Consider the following 7799-nt stretch of genomic DNA (forward strand, 5'->3'; position numbering starts at 1 on the left):
TTCCTGTGGGGTGCCGTTAAAGACCGATGTTATGCGGATAATCCAGAGACAATTCCAGCTTTGAAAAACAATATTACGACTGTTTTGAGTGAAATTGGCGCCGAGGTAGTCCAAAATGTCATTAATAATTGGGGTGACCGAATGGCATACTGTAAGGCCAGTAGAGGGAGCCACATGAACGAAATCGTTTTTCATTCTTGACGCGGATACTTTTAGCTTCACAACAAAAAAAAAATTAATAAAAAATATCAATGTATGCTCATTTGATCGCATTTTTAAAAACGTACCAATAGATGGCCCACCCTGTACAACAGAATGCAAGGAACAATTGTGAATATGCATGGGATATATAATTACGTGATATGCGCTTGTGAAAGAAAGTTAAGTAGGTAATAAAATAGTCGAAGTAATTGAGAGCAATGAATAGACGCAACAATGTAATAAACGCGTATTAATAATGGGATTAGTAGTCTTTCATTCTTTCTTTCCTTTCAGTTTTCTCACACAAGCAAGACTACAAACAGTTATAGAACAAAACAATAATACCGTTGAAATTAGGTTTGTTTTTTATTATTGCACTGGATTTTCCTGCATTAGAACTTCCCATCTCGCTCTTGCCGAGTATGAAACATATATCTGTTTCATTTTAAGTGCAAAGACGTCATTATCTTTGCTAAAAGTGTACACTAATTCAGCTATAAAAAATATGTTCAATGCTATTCCATCGATCGACAGGCATTGAATGGATCTACATGATCAAAGTAATTGTATTTGTTTACAATTTATATTTCGCATGAGAGATTTTAAGATAGTTCATTTTATAACTTTATATGCCACATTTCTTATAGAAATTTAATACTAGAAGGTAGTGACTATTATTTAGTGCTTTTAATACTTAAAATAAATAATTAATAATAATTTTCAGTATTAAATTGGCTAGTATTATTATAAATTGGATTTCTGTAAGAAATGTATTCGAATGTACGTATTTTAATTTATACGTGTGTGTGTAATTTAATAATTCAAATGACGTGATATATCGTACAGGTAGAATTCTATCCTAAATCCTAAATGCGAATTACAGATCGTCTAAAGCGAACTTGAATTTACTTCTCGCTCGAATTTAATCTAAATAAATGTATCCAATAATGTAAGACATTATTTTGTTTATATATTTACTCAAGTATCCATTAATACACGGTGAAATAACAATTTGTAGCAAAGAATATAAGGCGTAAAGCCGTGGTCAGACTAGAGATTGAGATTAAAATTGGATTGAAATTTTACCAATCAGAAGAAAGAAAACCAATCTTAAGTTTAGTGAACTTTGCTTTGATTGGTTAAATTTTAATATCTAATCTCAATCTCTCAATCTCTAATAAGATCACGGTTTGAGCCGTAATCACACTAGCGATTGTGATTGACGATTGGTAATTACTTTTTAACCAATTAGAGCAAAGTAGTCGTAAATCACAATTGTGCAATCACTAGTACGATTTACGGCTTTATGCCGCTCTCAATACATGCGGATATGTTATATATGGATTTTAGCGCAATCACAGGCAAATGAGTCAGCGTGAGCCGTGCGGCGAACTCTTACGATCGAAAATCCATTAATTTCCCATTCACAGCGTGCGATGCCTTAGTTGAGCATGATATCGCACATGATAGCGTTTACGTCGTCGCACAGGCATGCGTGACTGTTCCAAACAACTGTCATAATCTATGGTGGCGAAGACGCGTCATAGCTCGCCGAATCGTGGCGATTTAAATTTATATTCATGGGAAGGAAGGAGCAAAAACCCGTTTCTCCTATTACGGTCTGTGATTTTTGTGGAAATATATAAGCTCTTTTTACGTATGTGTATGCTAAACTCGGCTATTTTTGTCGCTTATACGTTAATAAGTACGATGTATATTATACATTCGCACATAAAGTGAAATGATACAATTCTGAACATGGTATAATTGTAAACGAAATAAAATTTGACTCCGATTTTCGAAGTTGAAGTTTGACTTTTTCCTGTTTGATACACGTCCTCTTCAATATCTTTCACACAATGAAAAATTTATACACAAAAAATACTGTACGTAAGTAATATAATTATTTGTTTCAAATAAAATTGTAAAAAAAAATTTATATATCCGCAAATCTGTCATAAGTTCCATCACAAGTATTAAATTTATTCAAAGTATATTTTGAGTCTTAGTTAATTGAGTTTAATACTTCAAATCAATATTAAAGTAAAATAAATTTGATTTGCCTATTTTATATATGTAAAGTTGTTTCTTCAGTTATTTATATATAATATTTTTTAAAAGAAAATAATTCTTATTCTGAATACATAATTAGTTTTTGTAAAATTTATAATATAAATATATTTTAAGATTATTATCAAGAAAATATTTTCTGTTACAGATAATTGCTTAAAAGAAAAAAAGTAAATTGAGTAATTATTTTCTCTAACATGGAATCATATTTTTCTGCTTATACTAAACTCGAACTTTAAAAATTGGATTTAAATTTAATTTCATTTAAAATTGAATCACCTCTCTCTCTCTCACCCTACTCATGCAAATTTTTTCGAGTGACAATTTGCTTGAGCGAAATCTATTTTGGTAAACAAAACGGTTCGGTTTACTTTGATCTGTATAAAAAATGAAGGCAATCAAAGAAACTGGGACTAGGGTATTTGCCACTAATAAACATCCAATCCAAGTAGAATAACAAGTCAAAATGATGTTAAACTAAATCGTAACTGATTGAGTGACTTTTAGTAACCACTTTAGAGCTATCTTTATGTCATTTTAATGTCATGATGACTCGTGTATTTTTTTCTACCTCGTAATGTATTTTAAACCTGCTACATACATCATAGCTGTACCTTAAACTGCTGTAAAAAAAAAGTAACTGGTACCGGAAGGAAGTTGACTAATTTCATTCATGATGTATTATAAATGTGTTTAATTAACTGTGAAATATATACGTCGTATTTTTGTTGAGGGGAAACTGGTTTCACGTCGACCAAAAGATCGATTTTCGCGCTATAATAACGTGCTAATAAAATGCGAGATACAATCTTTATATGTATAATATATCTTCTACATTTCACGCGCGCAACGCGCATTCTTCCGTGAGTCATTGATAACTTGACGATAATTTGTGATACCCGCGAGACCTCGTATCGCGCGGGGTATGGAAGCATCGTCTGCCTTGTATTGTGAAACATTGCGAGGCACCACGAATCGAGCAACGCCGTAGCCTCGAGTTGGTGAAAAGATGGTTGGGGGTGGAAGGGGGAAGGGGTTGGGCGAAGAAAGCAAAAGGCCGTTGTTGTTCGGAAGGAAAGTAGCATGCGAATTTTTGTGCAGCCGCAACGTATGGTTGGATTTGGAGCTGTACCTTAACCTGGTACCTTAACCCTAATCGAGGGGGTAATCACTTAATGTAGGGTAAACTCGGATATGATGGCCATAGTTTTTTAAAATGCAAAAAAACATACATTTATTCTTGTTACTTTTTAACAATATTTGGGATATTACTTTCACTGAAGTTTAAAGTAACAAATACTATCGAAATTAAAGAGAAAATACTTAACAGAACTTTAATTTTATCAAAATATTATAAAGTATGCATTGGCCGTATTATCTGATTTTTAGGGAAAAGATGGCCATGACATTAAGAAAGATAGTCATAGTATTTATAAATAAATAGTGAAAATGAAAGTATTAATTATTGGTCACATTGCAATTTACGTACCTTTATTGTGTATGTAATGTTGATTATGGTAGCTTAACTGTAATTTATTAGACATTATAACAGTTTTTAGCAGACACGTGCAAAATTTGCAGATAGTCGAAAGAAAAAATATTAGATAATATTTATAATATTGTTATTTTGAACAGTGTACTTATATGAACTACTGTAAATATTGATTATCTTTAAAAATGACTATAAAAATGCACTATTTATCTATTATTGGAGAAATTGTGGTCTGTGGCCATCTTTTCCGTATGGCCATAATACCCCAATTTACCCTAATCGTGGGACAGAATCCTCGAAATCATTATAAAATTTATATAAAATCTCTATGTATAATCCGATAATTATATATGCAACCACGAGAAATCATTGTATGACATTAAATAAAATCGTATATTTTACCAAATTATACTTCATAGTAGTGAAAAAAATTATTTGTAATCAGATGAAATCACGTAATCTGTGGGACAATATTTCAGCTGGTGGTTACCCCCTCGGCCCTAACGCTTCTATCTGCTTGGCCTCCGACCACCCCGCTTACATGTTAAGCCGGGTGCAGCTGCACTTGTGACCGCGCGACCTTTCCTTTCTACTCCCGAGTAGTATCGTTCATCCGGTGCCGCAGTGCCAACCCAAGCGCAAGATGCTTATTGCTTTACAGTGGGGCCCGTGGCTCATTCAGGCCCCGGCACTGCGAACCGTCAGAGAAGTCCTTGGCAGAGAAAGAACGTTAAAAGGTCCGTTCTTTACATCATGCTGTGTTCTCTGTTGAAACGAAATAAACGAACGAATATAAATGAACGCTGGAAAGAAAAGAAAGGAAAAGTTGGAAGTTTACCTGCTCGAAACAAATAATTCTGCACAAATTTCATGGGGATATTCTACGAAAATCATTTATTTATTAAGAATTTGGACGGGAAATACAAGAAAAAATTCTTCAAAACAGATAGTGAAATAATTGAAAAGGTGAAAGAGTTTTGAATCTAAGTCTGAATAAACTGTAAGAAATAATTTATATTAATATTCTATTATAATGAATATTTGTTTAAAGCATAAATTCTTTCGGGGAAAAAAAAGGGAAAGCTATCGTTTAGCTTTAAGCTTTTTTTAACCTTTAACCATCTTAAAAGATGAAGGTCTACTTTTAAAATCTTACAGTTTTTCCTTGAGTAAGATTTGTCATAATTTATTACTGTATTCCTTGCCTCAAAATATGACACTGTTTCATTATTACTATATAGTAGTGGTTTTCCCGTACTGTAAAAAAGTTAAAATAGGATGTGAAACAAAACTCGAGAGAGAATTCGAAAAGTTTTCAAATAAATTCTTTAAAAATTAAATGCACATACGTATCAAGAAATTTGCGTCGAGAAATTCAAATTTTCGAACGCATATACGACACAAGAAAAAATTTGTAAAATTTCGGCTTTAACCTCGATACTTCGTATCGTTTATCTTTGACAATGAGTGCGATAAGAATTATTTGAATTATTGAATGTTTATGAGATAAGCTTTGAGAGAGGCGATCATATTTAAGAGACAATATTCATTACTAACATTGTTATTTACTGTTACAAATCGATGTTTTGTTTCAGGAGACGATGTTCACCTTGGTGAAAATTTTTCTCAGAATTTTTTAAAATTTCTATATAATTTTTCAGAATTTTTGTATAATTTTATAACTTTCTCACATTTTTTTATACGAATTGGAACATTTCTCAGAAAATCTACATCGCTTTTCTCAGAATTTTTCATATATGTTAATTATGAAATATCGTAAGATTTTTAAGATTTTTTATAAGTATAATTTCTGATGTGTGTGTGTGTGTGTGTGTGTGTGAAATGTTATAAAATCTAAAAAATTAAAAAATACTTTTTAAAAATTATGAGATGAGAAATTTCAGAATATTTCAGAATTTACTTGTATGAAAAATTCTGAGAGAAGATGTAAACTTTCCGAATACTTCTGAGTATTTCTGAAAAATGTTCCAATTCGTATAAAAATTATGAGAAAAATGTTCACCAAAGTATTATTAATAGATCTTTTTTGCTTAAATAATTCCCAGTGAATTATCTATATCCTATATGTACATATTTTTCGCAATAAATTTATTTAAGGTTTTCAGCACATTGTCAATTTAATTTAACTTGTGATATTATTGCAGTAGTTTAATTGCGTTAGATAAAGTCCGGAAAAATTTCGGTGCGCAGTTCGAAAACTACAAAAATATGATATATATGCATGTACATATATAGGATATAGATAATTCACTGGGAATTATTTAGGCAAAAAAGATCTAGCTTTGACCGTCACATAGGCGTGAATATGCTTATACTTAGTGTTTAATTCTTGTCGGTCCGAATACAATCTTATTATTGATATTATTAATAGATTTATAATTTATTGTTTACTCTCTAAAACTTTTAAAGTAAATGTCATTCTGAAAAGTAAACTCTCACTTTTAACGATTGACAATTAAGCCACTCCTTTTCAAGACTGTCAATTTTCACTTTTAAGAGTGAAATTTCACTTTAGAGAATTTAGAGAGTATAACCATTACAAATCATCAATGTTTATGTTCGCAAACATATTTTGTAAACATAAACAATTTTCAATTTGCATTTTTTTCGTCACAAAGGCCAGCACCAATTAAGCCGAGACTCTTTAAGACTCATGACTGTACATACGATGGCTCGACGGTTTTCTTATCTTCGATGCTGTCATCCCGTTCGGTTGATAGCGACGGCTTACATTTCAGCACCGTCAACATGTACTCTTGACGCTGAACAATGCCGGAGTAGAGTGACAATGGGATGAAACGCTGTCAATACGCGGACGATGAGTAAGTATTGCCATAGCGCTATGATATAATGGCCGTCGCCGCAGAATTATGTACGCCTCTCGAGAAGGAGATAAAATCACTCGTTATTGCGTAACGTAAGAGAAGCTCAATAGAATCGTTACGTTTTTCTCTTTTTCTCTATCTCTCCCTCTTTAGATATGCGGTCATTTAAATTTACGACGATTGGGGTCCGGGTCGTGAATGCGAGCGATATAATTAATTAGAGTGTGGAATTTTCACGCGGTCGAAAGGGACTCGCATCGGCTCTCAACGGTGTCAAATGACGTATGTAGATGTTAACATACGCGTGTACGCGCATGAATCAAGTGGAGTGTTTCAAACGAAAGGAGAATATTCATATTCCATTATCAATAGTATTTAAAACTAAAGCAAATGAGTCACTTGGACTTCAAATGAATTAGAAAACATGAGTCAACTTTGAAACCTTCCTTGGCGTCTACATATCTATATTTTGTTTCACAAGTTTATTTTAAAGCAAATTAATAAAGTCAACGGCTAAAAATGAGCCGTGAAGGGTGTTATAAATCAATTTATTATTTTTTAGAACATTAAATAGAATGACAAAAAGTTTCAACTTTACTGAGTCTTCATTAGTTTAAAGGTAAACTTTTCTAATTAATAAATACCTGTCGATAAATTAAATAAGCTCAGTTAATATAAATATGAAACGCAAAAAATATGTTTTGGTAATTAGAGATTCATATCCGTGAACGAAAGTTTATTTGAAAAAAGTCATACAGGAAATAGTCATACAAAACTTGATTTCATTCAAAAGTAACACAAATCGATAAGAAACAATTATCTACCTTTATCGGCAGATAATTCCTAAAACACCTTATCTTGTCTTTATCTCGACGAGGTGGGTTCATAATGTGCGCGTCATTTAGATCCGAAAGCGGTTCTTGTCAAAAAACGCGCATCAACGGAAATGCCATTCAACGCATGGTTTTCTTCCATCGTGATTGAAACGGGGCGTTTCTCATAGACCGCGTTCAGCAGAAAAAGCAACTTGCAACTTTTGTAAAATTCTTTAATATATGATGGATCTTGCCGTTAATTTCCTGAAACTAAACCAATCATATTAAAGAATCTGACACAATCGGAAATGATTGCAAGGCTGTATTTTTCTGCTGAACCCAGTCCGGTAGCGGGATTCTCTAAGGCCCAGTTTC

The sequence above is a fragment of the Trachymyrmex cornetzi genome, unplaced genomic scaffold (genome assembly GCF_001594075.2).
Source record: "Trachymyrmex cornetzi isolate Tcor2-1 unplaced genomic scaffold, Tcor1.1 scaffold320, whole genome shotgun sequence".
Classification (NCBI taxonomy): Eukaryota; Metazoa; Arthropoda; class Insecta; order Hymenoptera; family Formicidae; genus Trachymyrmex; species Trachymyrmex cornetzi.